At 37.6% G+C, this 20,291-nt stretch overlaps 1 long non-coding RNA gene across 14 annotated transcripts in view; it reads left to right on the top strand.

Annotated features, from left to right (window-relative positions):
* LOC140597724 (uncharacterized) overlaps positions 1 to 20,291 on the top strand; it is a 60,056-nt gene that overhangs the window by 20,085 nt on the left and 19,680 nt on the right. For 7 of the 14 annotated variants that reach the window (XR_011999593.1, XR_011999589.1, XR_011999588.1 and 4 more), the window contains 2 exons: positions 18,447 to 18,596; positions 19,466 to 19,520. This is a non-coding gene — a long non-coding RNA (uncharacterized lncRNA). Of the gene's footprint in view, positions 1 to 18,282; positions 18,332 to 18,446; positions 18,597 to 19,465; positions 19,521 to 20,291 lie in introns of all 14 variants that reach the window. The other 7 variants (XR_011999595.1, XR_011999590.1, XR_011999594.1 and 4 more) reach the window with 2 other exon arrangements.

The raw sequence follows: 20,291 nt of genomic DNA, 5'->3' as shown, positions 1-20,291 counted from the left end.
GACTTATAACAAAGGAATAGTTCTAAAAATTTAGGGATTTGAAGGGTGCCTGTGTGGCTCAATGGGTTAAGCATACAACTCTTGGATTCAGCTCAGGACATGATTTCAAGGTCATGGGATTGAGCCCTGCATAGGGCTCCACACTCAGCGGGGAATCTGTTTGAGATTCTCTCCCTCTGCCCCTCCTTTGACTCACATCTCTCTCTCTCTCAAATCTTTGAAAAAAAAAAAAGAAATTTAGGGGTTTTAACTCTGAGTGAATAAAAATAATGCGGTGACATCATTAGTTAAAAATTTATCATTGTTGGTTAAAAATAAAAATTAAAACATAAGTAAAATTTAAAAATTTTAAATATATCATGAGGTGATTCCTGGTTGGCTCAGTGGTTTTGCACCTGCCTTAAGCCTAGGGTGTGATCCTGGAGTCCTGGGATCAAGTCCCACATCAGGCTCCCTGTATGGAACCTGCTTCTCCCTCTGCCTCTCTCTTTCTCTCTCTCTCATAAATAAAATCTTTAAATATAAATATTATATATATATATCATGAGGCAATTCAAACTCACCACAACGTGTGGCATTTGTCAAACATTCACCGTCACAATGCAGCTTGACTGTCTTGCAAACAACCTCAATATTATTTTTGAATTGGCAGAGACAACAGGACATACGGCTAGGTAATATCCTATAAATGGAAACACAGAGAATTATATTAGTGGTAAAGGGGTTACTTGAGTAGAAGATTCAGGCCAAGGTCTTCACAGGGCTCTGCAAAAAGGAATTCTTGAGGCATATATGATGGTTGGGTAGGATTGGGTAGGGACCAGTTGGCCAATTGTTGCTCATGAATATTGTAAATAAAGAGAAGGACAGAGGTGCTCAACAAATAGGTAAGGATGGTAGGGGGTATGATATACCTAGAATAAGACAGAGATAAGAACTGGGTGACATTGATCAGTAGTTTAGTTCAGAAGTATCTCCTTCTGACCCAAAAGTCTCACTTTGGGTTAAGAGCATACAGGAAGAGGGTAGACTTCTGAGAAGAGTCTGAGTAAGTCTAAAATATGGCCCATATCAAGGATAGAAAGCAATCAATCAAAACTAACCCATAATCTACACAGGTGTTACAACTAGCAGACAAGGATGTTTAAAAAGTTACTATAACTGGCGTGCCTGGGTGCCACTGTTGGTTAAGCATCTGACTCTTGGTTTCAACTCAGGTCATGATCTCAGGCTCACAAGATCAAGCCCCTCACTGGGCTCCTAGATCACTGTAAGTCTGCTTGAGATTCTCTCTCCTTCTGCTCCACCCACGTGTGCTCTCTTCTTTCTCTTTTAAATAAATTACAAAATCTTTATTAAAAAAGTTATAAAAATATTTCGTATGTTAAGGAAAACCAGACTGATGAGGCACCAGGGTGGCTCAATCAGTTAAATGTCTGCCTTCAGCTCAGGTCATGATCCCAGGGTCCCATGATCGAGCTCCACATCAGTTTCCCTCCTCAGCAGAGAGCCTACTTCTCCCTCTCCTCTGCTGCCCCTGCTTGTGCTCTCTCTCTCTGTCAAATAAATAAAATCTAAAAATAAAAACAATCCCAGAGGGGGATCCCTGGGTGGCGCAGCGGTTTGGTGCCTGCCTTTGGCCCAGGGCGCGATCCTGGAGACCCGGGATCGAATCCCACATCGGGCTCTCGGTGCATGGAGCCTGCTTCTCCCTCCGCCTGTGTCTCTGCCTCTCTCTCTCTCTCTCTCTCTATAACTATCATAAGTAAAAAAAAAAAAAAAAAAAAAAATCCCAGACTAAGAAACCCATGTCTCTACTGAGTGAGTTATACAACAACTTCAAGTGGCCTAGTATATGCATACATAGAGTCTACAAGGGAGAAGAAATATAATTTGAAAAATAATAGCCCCCAAATTGTCCAAACAGGTAACCCTAATAAACCCACAAATCCAAGAAGGTCAATGAACTCTAAGCACAAGAAACGTGGACAAAACTATGCCAAAGCACATCATAATCAAACTTCTCAAGCCATCAATAAAGAGAAAATGTTAAAAATAAGCCAAAGGAAAAACCTCCACACAACATATAGGGAAATAGAGATAACAGTGATAACATATTTCTTGTTGGAATTAATGGAACTCAGTAGAGCAACATCTTTAAAGCAGTGAAGAGGAGAGGGGACCAACAACTATCAAACTAGAATTCTATATCCAGATCTTTCAAAAACAAAAGCAAAACAAAAGACTGAGACATACAAAAGCTGAAAGAACTCATCATTAGTAGATTTACACTGTAGAAAAGCTAAAGAAAGTATTTTCAAGCAGAAGGAAAATGATAGCAGATAGAAATGTGGATCCACACAAAAGAAGAACATTAGAACTGGTAACTCCAAAGGTAAATACATAAGGTTTTTCTTACTATTTAAATATCCGAATACAATATGATTTCACTTATATGTAGAATCTTGAACAAATGAAAAATGACAACACAAAGAAGAGAGAAACAGATTCATGAATATGGAGAACAGACTGGTGGCTGTTAAAGTAGAGGGCGGGGATATGGTCAAAATGAGTGAAAAGACGTAAGAAGTACAAACTTCTAGTTATAAAGTAAGTCTCCGGATGAAAAGTACAATGTAGGGAATATAGTTAATGATACCGTAATACAGTTATTGTGGTATTAATTGTTCAATCACTATGTTGTACATCTGAAACTAATTTAATATTACATCAACTATACTTCCTAAAGGAGTTAACTTATTTTTTAAAGAAAAAAATAATATAGTGTGCTGTTTAGAAGTAAAAGCAAAATGTATGAAGACATTAGCACAAAGGCCAGTAAGGGAGAAATGAAGTACACTATATATTGTAAGGTTCTTATAGCAATCATGAAATCATATGTTATTTGAAGATAGACTGAAGAGTTAAAGATGAACACTACAAACCATTAAACTACTACTAAACTAACAAAACCTGATTTGTAATTAACTAGCTAACAAATAAAATTTAATTTAATTTAATTTAATTTAAAAGTGTACTCAGTCATCCAAAAGTAGGAAGAAAAAGAAAAAAATAGCAAAACAAAGAACAGATGGGACACATAGAGATTTTAGTAGCTTTAAATGTAGTCATGTTAATAATTACATTAGGTGTAATGGTATAATCACCCTAATTAAAATATAAAAAAGCAAAAGCCAACTATATGCTGTGTGTATAAGAATCATCTTCAATAGAAAGATACAAGTAGGTTAAAAGTATAGAAAAAATTGTGCTATGCTAACAGTAATCAAAAGAAGCCTTGGGTGGCTACATTACTGTAAGACAAAGTCCATTTCAAAGTAAAAAAATATTACCAAGGATAAAGGAGGCTATTCCATCATTATAGGAATATCAACTAATAAAAAAGACATAACCTAAAAATTTATGCATCTGATAACAGAACTTCAAAATATATGAAGGAGAATGGCAAGGAGAGACAAATAAATACACAATTATAGTTGGAGATTTCAATATCGCTTTCTAAATAATTGACAGAAAAATATATAGAAAATCAGTAAAGATATAGCTGACTTGAATAACACTATCAACATACTTGACCTAACTGACATTATAGAATGCTCCACCCAAAATCAGAGTACACATTTTTTTCAAGTATATACATAATAGTTACCAAAATAGATCATAGGCTCATCTAATACCAGAATTCATGGGTATAAAACAAGCCTCAATAAATTTAAAAGGATTTCAGTCATTCAACATATGTTCTGTGCTACAATGGAATTAAATTAGAAATTAACAGATTTGAAAACTCTCCAATTTATTTAGAACCTAAACAACATACTTCTTAGTAACCCTGCCAGTCAAAGAAATCAAAAGGGAAATTAAGAATTATTTCGTACTAAAACTGAAACCATGTCAGCATATGGGATGTTGCTAATGCGGTGTTCAGCTTCCCCAGTATCCACTTTTAAGAAACTAAAAAAAGAAAAGAAAATTAATCATTGAATAAGGAGAAGAAATAGCATAATAGAGATCAAGGCACAAATAAAGAAAACGGAAAAGAAAAATAGAGAGGCCAGTGAAATGAAAAGACAATTTTTATTTATTTATTTTTAAAGATTGTATTTATTTATTCATGAGAGACACAGAGAGGGGGGCAGACATAGGCAGAGGGAGAGGCAGGCTCCCTGTGGGGACCTTGATGAGGGACTCGATTCTAGGACCCCAGGATCACGACCTGAGCCAAAGGCAGATGCTCAACCACTGAGCCACGCAGGTGCCCCAAAAGACGGGTTTTGGAGAAGATAAATAAAACTGATAAACCTCTAGGCAGACTGATTAAGACCAGACCAGACCAGACAAGACCAGACAAGACAAGACAAGACAAGACAAGACAAGACATAAATTATCAGTATCAGAAATGAGAGGGTCAGGGATCCCTGGGTGGCTCAGCGGTTTAGCACCTGCCATCAACCCAAAGCCTGATCCAGGAGTCCTGGGATCAAGTCCCACATCAGGCTCCCAGCATGGAGACTGCTTCTCCCTCTGCCTGTGTCTCTGCCTTTGTCTCCCCTCTCTCTCTGTTTGTGTCTCTCATGAATAAATTTTATTTATTTTCTTGAAAAAAAAAAGAAACGGGTTGACATGTCCCTTTTACTTTTCTTTTTTTTTTTTTTTAAAGATTTTATTTTTATTTATTCATGAGAGACACAGAGAGAGGCAGAGGCAGAGGCAAAGGGAGAAGCAGGCTCCCTGCAGGGAGCCTCATGTGGGACTCAATCCCAGAATCCCGGGGTCATGAGCTGAGCCAAAGGGAGATGCTCAACCACTGAGCCACCCAGGCATCCCTACAGATATTAAAAGGATAAGAAGGGAATATTATAAAATAATTTGTCAATCAATTCAAGGTGAAATGAACAGATCATAAAAGATGTAAACTACTCAAAATAAATATGTAACTAAATATCACTATTAAAGAAATAGAGTGTGTAATATACAACTTTCTCACAAAGAAAGCTTCAAATCCACAGGGCTTCACGAGTGATTCTACCAAACATTTAAGGAAGAAATAATGCCAATTCTACACAAACTCTACCAGAAAGTTGAAGAGAAAAGAATATTTCCCAAGTCATTTTTAAGGCCAGCTTTTCCCTTATCATAAGTAGGCAAAGACAGTACAAGAAAAGAAAACAATAGACCAATATCTCTCATGAACACAGATGCAAAATTCTAAACAATGTTTCACCATATCAAACAATATATGAAGTTTCTGTATAGTAAAGGAAACAACCAAAAAAAAAAAATAAAGACTACCTATCAAACAGGAGAAGATATTTGCAAGTGACATATTCAATATAGGTTTAGTATCCAAAATTTATAAAGAATGTCTACAGATCAACACCAAAAACCCCCAAATAATCCACTTAAAAACTGATTGGAAGACACAGACATTTCTCCAAAGATGCACAGGGGTGCCTGGGTGGCTCAGTTGGTTAAGTGTCTGCTTTCAGCTTAGGTCATGATCTCAGGGTCCTAGGATCGAGCCCTGAGTAAGGCTAGGTACTCAGAGGGGAATCTGCTTGGGATTCTCTCTCTCTCCCTCTTCCTCTGCCCCTCCTCCTGCTCATGTTCTTTCTCTCTCTCTCAAATAAATAAATAAAATCTTAAAAAAAAAGAAGACATGCATATGGCCAACATGAAAAAATGCTCAGTATCATCAGGGAAATGCTCAGTATCATCAGGGAAATGCAAATAAAAACCACAATGAGATATCACTTCACACCTGTCAGAATGGCTAAAATAAAAAAACACAAGAAACAACAAATTTTAGTGAGTATGTGGAGACATAAGAAGTTATGCACTGCTGGCGGGAATGCAAACTGGTACAGCCACTGAGGAAAATGATATGGAGGTTCCTCAAAAAATCAAAAATAAAACTACCCTATGATCCAGTAATTGCTCTTCTGGGTATTTAACCAAAAAATACAAAAACACTAATTCAAAGGGATACATGCACCTCTATGTAGCATTACTTACAATAGCCAAATTATGGAAAACAACCTACCAGTCTATTGATAGATGGATGGATAAAAAATATGTGGTATATATAAACAATGGGATATTATTCAGCCATAAAAAAGAACGAAATCCTGCCATCTGCAACAACATTAGAGTATAATGCTAAGCAAAGAAAGTCAGCCAGTGAAAGACAAATACCAGGTGATTTCACTTATATGTGGAATTTAAGAAACAAACAAAAAAAAATGAGCAAAGGAGAGAGAGAGAGAGAGAGAGAGAGAGAGAGAGAGAGAGAGAGAAAGTCAAGAAACAGACATTTATTATAGGGAACAAACTATAGTTGTCCCCAGAGGGGACAAGGGGTGGAATGATGGGTGAAATAGGTGAGTTCATCAAAATTTAAAAATTAACAATTCTGGTCTTCAGAGATAGAACAGAATGAAGACAAGCCACAGCCTGGGAGAAATTTGCTAAACACCTGAGAGAAAAGACTTTTTCCAGAATATATAATATACGCTTAAAACTCAATAGTATGTATGCAACTGAACGATGGTTTTGGAGGCACCAGGGTGGCTCAGTTGGCTGCGTGTCTTACTCTTGATTTTGGCTCAGGTTATGGTCTCAGGGTTGTGGGATTGAGCCCCAAATCAGGCTCCAAGCTTGGTGAGGAATCTGAGATTCCCTCTTTCCCTCTCTGACTGCCTTTACCCCCCACCCCCCACCACATTTGGTCTCTCTCTCTCTCTCTCTGTCTGAGATAAATAAATCTTAAGAAAAAAATAAAAGGAAAAGGAAAAGAGATTTGAATAGACACACCATTTAAAAAGATATTGGTACATGAATAGACACTCAACATCATGAGCTATTAGAGAAATGCAAATTAAAGATACAAAGTCTAAAAAAATTTTTTTAACTGAAATATAAAGTAAAGATGTCATACACTGCTGGCTGGAATGCAAAATGGTACATCCACTTTATTTTTTTTTTTAAGATTTTATTCATTATTATGAGAGACACTGAGAGAGGGAGAGAGAGGCAGAGACACAGGCAGACGGAAAAGCAGGCTCCATGCAGGGAGTCTGTCGTGGGACTCGATCCTGGGTCTCCAGGATCACACCCTGGGCCAAAGGTGGCACTAAACTGCTGAGCCACCTGGGCTGCCCTACATCCACTTTAGAAAAGAGGTAAGCACTTTTTTTGTTTTTGTCTTTGTTTTTGTTTTTTTGAGAGAGAGAGCAAGCACATGTGTATCAGTGGGGTGGGGAGGAGGGGCAGAGAGAAAAGGAGAGAAAGAATCTTAAGCATGCTCCACATTCAGCATGGAGCCCATTGGAGGCTTGATCTCACAACCCTGAGATTATGACCTAAACCAAAATCAACAATCAACAGTTGGACACTTAACTGACTAACGCCCCAGGTACCCCTAGGAAGCAGTTTCTTAAAAAGTTAAATATACACTTAGCACATGATGTAGTAATCCTACCATTAAGTATTTCACCTCCCCTGGAATGAAAGCATATGCTCTCACAAAGTCCTGCACGTGACTGCTTTTAGCAGCTTTATTCATCATAGCCAAAAGGAAAATCAGAACAACTCAAATGTCCATTAAGTGATGAATGCATAAACAAACTGATATGTCCACACAACTGTAACACTACTCAGTAATAAAAAGGAGTGAATTACGGGTTGATGCAATCACAAGGATGAATATCAAAAGGATTATGCTGAGTCAAAGGAGCCAATCACACAAGACTACATATTGTATGATTTCATTGATAAGACACGGTGGAGGGGCGCCTGGGTGGCTCAGCGGTTGAGTGTCTGCCTTTAGCTCAGGGAGTGATCCCGGAGTCCCGCGGTCAAGTCCCAGCTCAGAATCCTTGTATGGAGCCTCTTTCTCCCTCTGACCTCTCATTCTCTCTCTCTTTGTCTCTCATGAATAAATAAATAAAATCTTTAAAAAAAAAAGACATGGAAAAAATACTATTGGGACAAAAATCAGGTTGGTGGCTGTCAGGGACTGATAGTGGGAACAGGGGATTAACTACAAACAGAAATGTTCTGTATCTCAAACGTGGTGGTGGTTACACAACTATAGATTTGCCAAAGCTCATTAAAAACTGCATATACTTAAAAACAGTACATATTAACTGAAAATTATGCCTCAATAAATCTGACTTAAAAATAAAACAAACCCAAATACACAACGAAGTGATAATAAACATAAGAAAAATCAACTTACAGTTTTTCCAATTCAAGGGTCATCATGAGAATGCTCTCAATTGTTGAAAGTGACACCTGTGTTGTTCCCATGTCTCTGAAAGAGAAAGCCCAAACATGCATGATAGCAAAGACTAAAATTCCACACCAAGTACAAAAAGGTACTTAATAGTATGTGATTATTTAAATTCTGGCTTCTCTGTCAAGCTAGCTCAAGAGTTTTACTTGCTGTGGAAGATAATTTCAGAGCATTCTTATTGAAGAAATTAAAATTTATGTGCATCACGAACATAATCACCTTGGTGCTAAACAGTACAATCTCTTTTTACCCTTTTTCTACTCATTCTCAGTTGCATCCACCTTTCTTGATTTGTCTTTTGTTTTAAATAATGTATACCTTATTCCAGTTTGCTTTTTGAGATAAATGATATTTCTACATATGTGGTAAATATTTCCATATACACCTGCATGTTCCATATCTCTATGTGTTCTTCAATACTGCTCTCTTCTACTACAGGCTGTCTTGTCCATATACACTCCTTCTTTGCCAATAATTCTTATTGCAATAGTCCAGCTAAAATGTAAATTATGACTTTTTATGCAAAATGCAAAAGATTTAATCTTTGACAAAAGTAAAAAAAGAGCAGAAATAATCTCATGAGCCATGAGATTGTTGTAATACTTACAAATATTTTAATGCTGGCAATTTAAAAAGATATGAATCTTCAACAGTTGTCAGAGGGTTACGACTGAGAATTCTGAAAAATGCAATGGAATTAAAATTATCTGCATTTTCAGTAACTACCATGAAAATTTATGTTCATTTTTTTTGGTATGGAACTTGAAGTTTAAAAGCAATCATTTTCTGCCTTTGCCTATAAATCACCCTTAGATTCTGTAAAACATTCTTCCTTTGGGCACTACCCAGGTCTCTGAATGATAAAGTGGGAAGAGAAAGAGAAAAAAAAATTTTTTGAAGTGGATGGCAAAGAAAAAATATGCCAAAGAACGTTTCAGGTTGAAAACCTCAGAAGTGACTATACCAGTAGGAAGTAATTTCTGTAGGAAATACTATTTCTAGTGTCCTCCATAATTCAAAGTGCTTTTCTTTTATCTCTAGAAAGTTTAAAAAATCCTACAGTTTAAACCACCCAGTTAAAGACAAAAAACCAATTCCTCAGTTTTGGAGCCAAACAAGAAGGGCTAAATCTATGAGCAGCCGGTGAAAGCTATATTCCCACCACATAGCTTGTGTGTATTCTTGCATTACAGCCTTTGTCATGGCATGTATCACCTGTTTCCTTATCAATCTCCTGGATTCTCGGCGCCTGGAAGGCAGGGACCATACTTGATTGTCATGTTGTCCCTGTGCCTGACATAGTATAGTGCTTGTTATTGACTATTTAATGTTTGTTGAATAAAGGACATCTTGTCATTTTTTGACACAAGCTTTTACTCCAAAATGCTGGACCTTCTTCCCAACTCTTTAAAACGAAAAAAGGTAAAAGAAATAGGAAGAAAAGAAAAGACAATCTGCTTTGAGGTTGACTCTACTCAAGAATCAATAGCTATACTTTTACCAAGTATTAGAAAGATAATCTTCATAACCAATACTATTATTGGGCTGTAAGGCATCTGTGATCAGCATTTCACATTTAATCGTCACAATAACCTTATGTGATAGATACTATCATCACCTCATTTTACAAATGAGGAAACTGAGGTACAGAGAGGTTACATAATTTGTCCGAGGTTGTGAAGCCAGTCAGAAGCAGAGCTGGAATTTGAACTGAGTTCTGACTCCAAAGTCTGTGTTTATAAAAAGGGGATTTATAAAACAGCTGTTACCATAAACTTTGAGAGCACTAAATATAGAAAGTGTATTCATGTTGAACTTCATCTCTCCATCTGGGAGAGCTCCTCTGAGAATTACATTTTCTATTTTTATTCCTTTTCTCTAATCGACTCCCATGATGAAGTATTTAATTAGCTGATGGTCATTGAGACTTTAGGTATTTTAAACCATGTTATAGGCGAATCGCTGAAAATAGGAAAGTGAGGACATTTGAAAATTCATCCCTCCATAAAAGCAATGACAATGACAACACTGGCAAACATAGAATTAATGTTTTAATCATTTTGGAAAATTCAACCAATGGGTCTACAGCAACCCAGAGAGCATTTATTAAGGGAAAATGTATTAATTTCTATAAGAACAGTGAGATCTGTTGTTTTAACTTGTTCTAGACGTCTGCTCTGTATCCTGATGGTAGCCTTGAAAAATAGCCCACATCCCAGGGGAGCAAAATGGAGCTGGAGTTCCTTAAAGCCTCCTTCCCAAAGAACTGTCATTGTTTTACCTGTCTACTGAGTTTCCTGGAAGACCTCAATTGAGAAGCTTGTCCTTGACCTCACTGAGAACTGCACAATGCTAGAATCCTCTTCTTCTCAACGGGCATTTTAAAAATTTATTTATTTATTTATTTATTTATTTATTTATTTATTTATAAGACAAACACACACACACAGAGGCAGAGACACAGGCAAAGGGAGACAGAGAGAGGCAGAGACATAGACAGACGGAGAAGTGGGCTCCCTATGGGTAGCTGGATGTGAGACTGGATCCCAGAACTCCAGGATCATGCCTAGAGAGGAAGGCAGACACCCAACTGCTGAGTCACCCAGATATCCCAAGGAGCATTTTTAAAAACAATTACAGGTAAATGTTTTAAACTGGCAGCTGTGTAAGGCAATGGATAACAGTTGGGACCAAAAAAAACAAAAAACAAAAAACAAAAACCCTAATCTAAAAGTTTAAAGAAAAGGCTGAGAAATGAGATATCCACAGAGAGTTTGAAATGCTCCAACATATTCCTGGGAAACTAGAAGACCACAAGACATATTCCTAGGATGTAGAAAAAAACCTTAGCACTAACAAATGGGTTCAGCAAGGTTGCAGGATACAAGATCAATATGTAAAAGTTAGCTGTATTTCTATGTATTAGCAATGAGTAATCCAAAATGATATTAAGAAAAAAATTCCATGTATAACAATATTAAAAAGAATAAAATACTTAGGAAAAAATTTAACCAAAAAGTTTAAGACCCATACACTGAAAACTACAGAACATTGTTGAAATTAAAGAAGATTGAAAAAAATGGAAAAATGCCATGGTCATGGACCAGAAGAAAATATTGTTAAAATGGCACTATGCCCCAACTTGAAGTATGGCTTCAGTACAACCCTTATCAAGATCACAGCTGACTTCTTTCCAGGCTAATTCTAAAATTCTTATGTCAATTCAAGGGACCCAGAATAGCGAAGAAAAAAAATCTAGATAAAGACCAAAAAGGTGGGAAGATTCACATGCTCTGGTTTCCAAACCCAATTCAAAGCTACAGTAATCGTAGTGTGGCACTGGCATAAGGATAGACATACACAATCGGAGAAGGGCAAACATTATATGGTCTCATTCATTTGGGGAATATAAATAATAGTGAAAGGGAATAGAAGGGAAGGGAGAAGAAATGGGTAGGAATTATCAGAAAGGGAGACAGAACATTAAGACTCCTAACTCTGGGAAACAAACTAGGGGTGGTGGAAGGGGGGAGAGGGCAGGGGGTGGGGGTGAATGGGTGATGGGCACTGAGTGGGGCACTTGACGGGATGAGCACTGGGTGTTATTCTGTATCTTGGCAAATTGAACACCAATAAAAAAATAAATTTATTATTAAAAAAATAAAAATAAAAATGCTAACACTGGAAAGAAATGTAAATCTCTGATGTTCTATAAATTAAAATGAATAAACTGAGGCTGAAGATTAAAAAAAAAAAGGATAGACATATAAACCAATGGAACAGAACTGACAGTCCAGGAATAAATCCTCACATTTATAGTTTACTGATTTTTCAACAAGAGTGCCAAGGCAATTCAAAGTGGGAAGACTAGTCTTCAAATGGAGCTGGGACAACTATAGATTCATATACAAAATAAGGATTCCTACACTTCATTTTATATATAAAAATTAACTCAAAACGGATCAACTACCTAAATGGAAGTGCTCAAGCTATAAAAACTCTTAGAAATCTTTATGACCTTGGATTAGGCAAGAGTTTCTTAGACATGACACCAAAAGCACAAATAATAAAAGGAAAAATAGACAAATTGGACTTTATAAAAAATTAAACAGATTTTGGTGCTTCAAAGGACATTATCAAGAAAGTAAAAGACAACTCACAGAATGGGAGAAAATATTTGCAAATCATATGTCTGATAAAAGTCTAGTATCCAGAATATCCAGAACACATAAAGAACTCTTACAAATCAATAAAAAGACTAATAATTGAACTTTTAAATGGGCAAAGGATTTAGAGACATTTCTCCAAAGAAAATATACAAATGGCCAATAAGCACATGAAAAGATGTTCAATGTCTTAAGTCGTTAGGGAAATACGAATCAAAGCTATAATAAGACACTACTTTATACTCACTAAGATGGCTGTAATCAGATGGAGAATGATAAGTGGTAGCAAGATTATGGAGAAACTGGAATCTTCATACATTGGTGAGAACACAAAATGGCATAGTTACGTGTGGAAAACAGTTTGGCAGTTCCTCAAAAGGGTTAGACATAGAGTTACTAGGTGACTCTGCATTTCCACTCCTCGGTATGTATCCAAGAGAATTAAAAACATATGTCCACACAAAACCATGTATGTGAATACTCATAGCAGCATTATTAATAATAGTCAAAAGTGGAAACAACTGAAATGTCCAATAACTGAGGAACAGATGAACAAAGGTGATGTGTCTATGTAAGGGAATATTATACAGCCTTCAAAAAGAATGAAGTGCTGGTATCTATGCTACGACATGGAAAAACTTTGAAGCTAACACGTTATGTGAAAGAAGCTAGACACACATTTGTATGAAATGTCCAGAAGAGGGAAATCTAGGATACAGAAGGGGAATTAGTTGTTGCCTGGGAGGAGGGAAGAAGGGGTTGGTCACAGCTTATGGGTACGTATTTATTTTGGGGGGTGGTGAAACTGTCCTGGAATTAGGGTGACTGTTGTCTATTGAAGTATACCACTGGACTGTATACTTTACAATGTTGCATAGTCTATTATGTGGATTATATCTCAATTAAAAATAAAGAACTGGGGATCCCTGGGTGGCGCAGCGGTTTAGCGCCTGCCTTTGGCCCAGGGCGCGATCCTGGAGATCCGGGAACGAATCCCACGTCCGGCTCCCGGTGCATGGAGCCTGCTTCTCCCTCTGCCTGTGTCTCTGCCTCTCTCTCTCTCTCTCTCCCTCTCTCTCTTTCTCTCTCTGTGTGTGTGTGAATATCATAAATAAATAAAAATAAAAAAAATAAAGAACTGTGATGTGATAAATAGAGCACTGGGTGGTAGAATACCAAATATGTTGGTAGGTGGAGAAAAGAAGAGTAAAAACTTGGACTCTTCTACAACTGAGGTCAGAGGGAGCCAGTGTTAGTGAGGTTGGGAGACATACTTTTTGGAGGGGGGAGCCATACATTTTTGTTCTTGCCTTGGAAACTCCCCTATTCTTCCTATTCCCATTCTTCTAGATTTTTTTCAGTACCATCAATGTATTGGATTTGTAATGCTAGTTATTATTCAGCAAGATAATGAAGAGGAAGAATATGAGTGTCACATGTCTGGTTAAGCACAGTTCCTCAACTTTGAGACGTTGAATGTCCTTTGCTTTTATTTTTATTTTATTTTTTAAAATAATTTATTTATTTATTCGTGAGACACACACACACACAGAGAGAGAGAGAGAGAGAGAGAGGCAGAGACAGAGGCAGAGGGGGAAGCAGGCTTCATGCAGGGAGCCCGATGTGGGACTCAATCCCAGGACTCCAGGATCACGCCCTGGGCTGAAGGCAGCGCTAAACCCCTGAGCCACCGGGGCTGCCCTATCTTTTGCTTTTAAAAAACAACTGGCATTAAAATCTATAAGCTCACTGATGGGCTATGTGCAAGTGAGCTCCTCCACCTCTGCATCCTTCCCTCCACGCGTTTTAAAACAATGACTATAAACCATTATGTAGCCAAAACAATTTAACAGTTTGTTATCCTTCCCCCAAATTATCTCAGTTCTCTAACCGTCCACTCTTTCCTGGGTGTTCGCCCGTGGTCTTGTACCCACCAGCTCAGTGTTTCCTCTTAACCAGACAGCCCTTTTCCTACTGAGGTTAACATCCTGCATTTATCACAAGTGAAACCAAAATATGGGGCCACTCTAAATTATCCTTGTGCTTCCTCCTGTCTTTAGTGCTGTCTTTTCCTCATGAAGGCTGTGCCTGGAGGAAGGATAGAATGAGAACTGACCCAAAAGTTTACAGATGGAGTGCTCCAGAGCAACTGCTTTTCTACAAACCACAATACGAGTGGTTTAGATTCACTGAGGACATCACACTAGAGACCATTTTCCTTTCGGGTCAATTCCTTCATTTTGCAGATAAAAATGTGCTGTCCCCTAGTCCACTGGCTTTTTGACATCCACAGGGTTATCTTTATGGAAGTAAAATAAAACAACAGTTTTTATTAGCCTGAAAGGCCGTCTTATCATCAAAGTTGAAGAGATATTATTCTAAATAATTTTTTTTTGAAAACTATACCTTATTTGAAGAGGAAAACTCAAGCATTTTTGCAAAAGCTTTTTGCTGTAGAACAATGGGACGGATTAAAGGTAGCTCACAAAATAAGGGAACACGTCTTACCTGTTTTAATTTTATTTCCAAAATCTTCTATACGGGTCCAGACAGATGGCCTATGTTTCCTTTCTATTAACTAAGGAGACAGAAGAATTGAGGACTGAAGCATGTCTTCACTATTCTGAATGTACTGAAATCCTAACAGCTTTAGCTGAAAAACTATCCAAAGTAGGCAGTGAAAATAAATTTAAAATAGGACAAACTCCAAACTATCTATCCTAGAATCCCAAGACAGGCAGGGAAAACTGGCTCCTGGAAGGAAACCAGTCGAAGAAATAAGTAGAGTGACCTACAGCCTGTTCCAGTATGTTTGAAGTACTTGGGGATGGAGTAACCCCTTTCCTTTATTCATCTACATATGTCCATGAGCCACGGAATGTGACTCCCCACGTGAAGCTCCTCAATACAAGACTTCTAACTAACTTTATCACATAAATTCTTTCTCAGGGGTAGGGGAGGGGCCAAGTCTAAAGAATCTGAAATGGTAAGCCTATATCTTAATCAAAGTTCTGAGAATATTTTAAAGAAGAGTTCCTGGCAGTGAGGAACAGCAGAAGAAGCAAGGGCCCTTGGAACCAGGCAGACCTAGGCTTGAATTCTGGCTGTCACTTCCTGGTGAAGTGACTTGAATAACAAACATCTCTGAGTCTTACTTAGTACCATTTACCTCATAAGGCGATTTGAGGATTAAATGAAAGTCCATATGCAAAGCATCTTGCATAAGGCTGAGCATAGAGTAGGTGCCTAGTAGTAATGGTGTTATGTTTGCCCTGGGGCAGTGAGCAAAAAGCCTGGGGATACCTATAGGTGGCATGGCCAGGAGCTCCAGAAGCATGGGATTGTCATAGGGAAAAGGAGTTCTCTTCTCTAAAGCTCTTATTCCAGTTAGAAACCAACTCCAAGAGACAATGCACCAAAAGCCAAATGGTCATCATTCAGCTCCTAGTACAAGGGAAAGCGGAGCTGTATTACTTGCAAATCTTGTAAGTGGTTTTGCCACTTATCAACAGTGTGAACCTAGGCAAGTTACCCAATGTCTCTGTGTTTCAATTTCCTTGTCCCCAAAGTGGGGATAACAATATCTACATCACAAGAGCTGTTGGAAAAACGAAAATGAGATACAGTGTCAGGGAACATGCATTGAGTATTTTCCATGTGCCAGGCACCATCTAAGAGTTTTAGTCACACCATCTTGCTTGTACGATACATAAAAGTCCTTAGTATAGTGCCTGGAGCACAGTAAGCACCTAATAGAGGTAGGTATTAAAGAAATATTATGGGGCAGAGGAGGAACTGCTATGGTTCCGAGAGAAAGAAGACACGTCAATAACATGCATGGGAAGAATAAGATACAGTTGGGAGAAGGAAAGTATAGTGGTTGCTGGGTATGACTGTCTCAAACCTTTTGAACTATTACTAATAGAAAATAATAAAAGAGCCACCCTGAGTCCTCCCAAAGGACAGACCGAGTTATTATTTTCACTCTTAATGTTTATGCCTTTCTGAATCTGAAGAAGAAGCTTCCAGGATTTTCAGTACATACCAAAAAGTGATGACAATACCCTGAAGTGTATAAACTTGTGTGTGCACACAGCTATCTAAAGGAAACCAATGCTGGATGACTGGGGAAGCATTAGGGTGTCTCTGTAACTGCAGCTCAATTTGCCTTCATAGTATGGCCACACCTGCCTCATCGGTATTCTCAACAGTGGGGTAAATAATTCAATTTGGATAAAGCTTAGAATCACCTTATTCTCTCTTAGTGCTTATGTTCTTAGCATAACACTGAGGTACCGCAGACAAGCCAGCATGTGAATGGACTCTACTTGCATAAGATATAGCCCTTCTACATGGTAGAGTCCTTCAGTTTCTAAAATCATGGAGCTTGTATTGTTAGAACCAATTAAGTGACTAAAAGAATTTTTAAAAACAATCCATCAGTCTGGACCTGTGTAGGTAAATGAAGAAGAAGCACTTTAAAGTCAGAAAAGAAGAAAGTATACTTAACATTTTGGATTATCAACCACTGCTGGTTTTCCATAATCTATTTCTTTCCTGATTTTATCTGAAAGAGATATGATTATTACTACCATTCAAAAAGTGGTACCTTATTAAAGCCAAATAAAACCAAAACCCCCAAAAGTGGTACCTTATTAATAAGCTCTTGGCATGTCTTTGAGGTGGATTTCAGATTCAAAATGGACTCTACCACACTGCTAACTTGTTCACTCAGTATTTATCAAAAAGTTAGAGGCTTCATTCAAGAAGCTTACTGACTTATAATTACCTGAAACCCAGGGTGAATCAAGGTCTTGTGGGGCCTGAACCTCATCTACTTTGGGAAATCCTGTCTAATAAAAACCTGGAAAACCATGAGTATAAAAATTGCTAGGACTCCTCTCAAGACCTTGGAAGGGGCCTATAGAAGTGAAGTGCCCTGAAGTTCATGCTTTGGTCAGTTCAAAATAAATACACCTCAGCAAGGGCCTATAAATTTTACAGACTTCTTTAATGCCAGAGAAAATATTGTTTCAACTTATAATCACCTTGGTAACATGTCACACAGGTAACATGACTAATTCAAAGAGTAGCATCTTCCCTTGGCAACTTGCCTTTGGAAAGAAAAGCAGTGAAGTTTATATTTCACTATGGCAGAGATTTCCTAAAGCAGACTAGCTTTGTCTATTAGAAAAATTTGGCCCCAAACAAAAAAGGAGCCTAACCCCCCAGTACACACTTACGGTATTGTGATAATCTTTCAGAAGGAACTGTGATTAGTTTTCGAAGCTCTATTCAAGTCCAATGACATGAGTATTAATATATTATCAACACTGGCTAGCTCTGGTTCTTTAATTACCTTTTTCTGTTATTTAAGATGCACACAGAAACTCAACACAAACAAGCTGTTGCCTCATCCATTAAGAGTCTTTTCTATCCCACAACCTGTTCCCTACTTTGTCAACCCCCTACATTGTTACCCTGCTGCATGGATGCCAGCACGGCTCCCGTGTGTTTTCCCGTCAACATCTTTCTCCTTCCAGTATGAAAGTTTCTTGGGGACAGTCCCTGTCTTATTCTTTGTACCCCCAGTACTTAGTACAGTGTTGACATGTACTGGACATGGCACTCACTGAATGTTTTTCAATGAATTCATTGATTTTTATCAACTGATTCCCCCATATTCTTTCCTGTGTTGCCCATATAACTTTAATGAAAGTCAGATTATTTATTTATTTATTTACTTACTTACTTATTTACTTATTTACTTATTTATTTATTTATTTTTTGGAAATTCAGATTCTTCCAAGAGGCTCTTGGTGTGAGAGCATGCTTAGAAATAAAGATGGTGAGTTTAAGGCACTATATTGATGCACCAAAACCTCTTGGTGCAGAAACCCAATGAACCTTTTCTCCGGGGTGTTCGCAAGCAAAAAACTGACCCTCTGTATTCTTTTTCCAAGTTAGGCATCAGCAAATTAATGGGAGGAGAGAGGAGCCTTCAACAGATAGGCATCTGCAGGAACTGTCCCTCTAGCTCCAGACACACCCTCAACGCCTTCATCTGTCCTAAAATAAACTGTGTGAAATAATATTTCTGAACTACAGGACAGGTAAGATAATCATTTCCAAAGTCAGGTTTAGAGGAAGATCTTCACCTTGAGTCTAAAATCCCCCTCAGACCATTGAACATCCCCCACTATGATTTGTTTATATCACCAGGAAATCACAGAATTTTCCAGCCGAAAGGGAATAACACACTTCTTATTGAAGAAGAGTCAGGAAATAGCCACATGGAATTATGCTACAGCAATGTATTTCATGAACATTTTTCACACAACTTAACACAAACAATATCTTTTACCATATCTCAAAGGTCTTATGGCCCCCAGATGATTTACTCAGAGGTATACATTTTTTGAAAAATAATGTTCTGGGTAACTGGTGAGAGAAGTGCCCTGTGGCAGGTTCTCAGCAGTTCTTTCTGCTTTACCATTTAAAAGAAGCTGATGGCTGAGGAAGCACCCACACTTTTGCTCCCTGGAGAATTCCCCTACACTTAGTTCTTTGAAACTTTATTTTGCACGCATTGAAGCAGTTAGGAACTTTGCACATTAGCAGGAATCAAAGTTAAATTCAAAGTTGGAACTTCAAGGACCATGCCCCGATTGGTGAAGCATCATTGTCATGGATTCCCAGGATAATGTTGATTTGGGTGTTATTTGCTTGGGGCCTTTTATTGCCTATACCAAAGCTGAGTACAGGGGAAGCTGAGAGTGCCATTTATGAGATAGACAAGCCTCTTGGCCTCTTTGTACCTCCGTTTCCTCATTTGAAAAAAAAAAAGAATGGATTTTAAGACATACTTTTCAGAGTTCATACTGGGCTTATTACATCCACTGAACCAATAAATGTATGATGTTTTTACATATTGTTTGTCTGTTTATTTTTTACATGTATTCATTTTCTATTTCACTTACAGCTTATGTAAAAACTGCATTCCATGCCAGGCCTGAAACGTTCCAAAGCTCACTTCTGTGAGTAAATTGCAACGAAGATTTCTACAAAAAAAGACACAAGCAAAAGAAGAAGAAAAAAAGATATTCTTTCAGAACATTTATCCTTTTGCAGTGATTCCAATTTATATAGGATGAAACATAATCTCAATACCCTCTCCATATCCTGAAACTATCTCACTATGGAAGATATGCTTTTTAAAATTTTTTTAAAATTTAAATTAAAAAAATGTGCATGAAAGATTTATATTTTCATGTTTCTACATGTGTTTCATTAGATAGAAATCAGTAAGTGCTCCATAAATATTTGTGTTAGGTAATCTTTATTTCTCTAGAAAAATATTTCACATCAGCACTATTGACATTTATGGTTGGATCCTCTTTGTTAGGAGGGGCTGTCCTGTGCATTATAGGGTGTTTAGCAGCATCTCTGGCCTCTGCCCACTAGATGCCAGTAGCACATCTACAGTCTGACAACCAAAAATGTCTCCAGACACTTCCAAATGTCACCTGGGTACAAAATGACTTTGGTAGAGACCACTGCTCTAGAATGATTCAGTCTGATCTGTATAATAATTCTTACACTACTCTTTGCTACAGACAAAAAAGGTTCGCTACATAATTTTAGTAGCTTTCTACTAATAAAATTACAATCATATTTCAAAATGATTGTAACAAAGAGGTTTACAATTAAGTTTAACAAAAATTCCAAATATAATGAAATTATATTTGTAACTTACATAAACTGCAAAAAAGGTAGTGCTTCAAATGTACGTCTTTCAATAGATTGTA

Source organism: Vulpes vulpes, chromosome 2 (genome assembly GCF_048418805.1).
Source record: "Vulpes vulpes isolate BD-2025 chromosome 2, VulVul3, whole genome shotgun sequence".
In the NCBI taxonomy this organism is placed as follows: domain Eukaryota; kingdom Metazoa; phylum Chordata; class Mammalia; order Carnivora; family Canidae; genus Vulpes; species Vulpes vulpes.
Note: the sequence above shows the minus strand (reverse complement) of the source record. Positions and strands in the feature narration are given on the sequence as shown.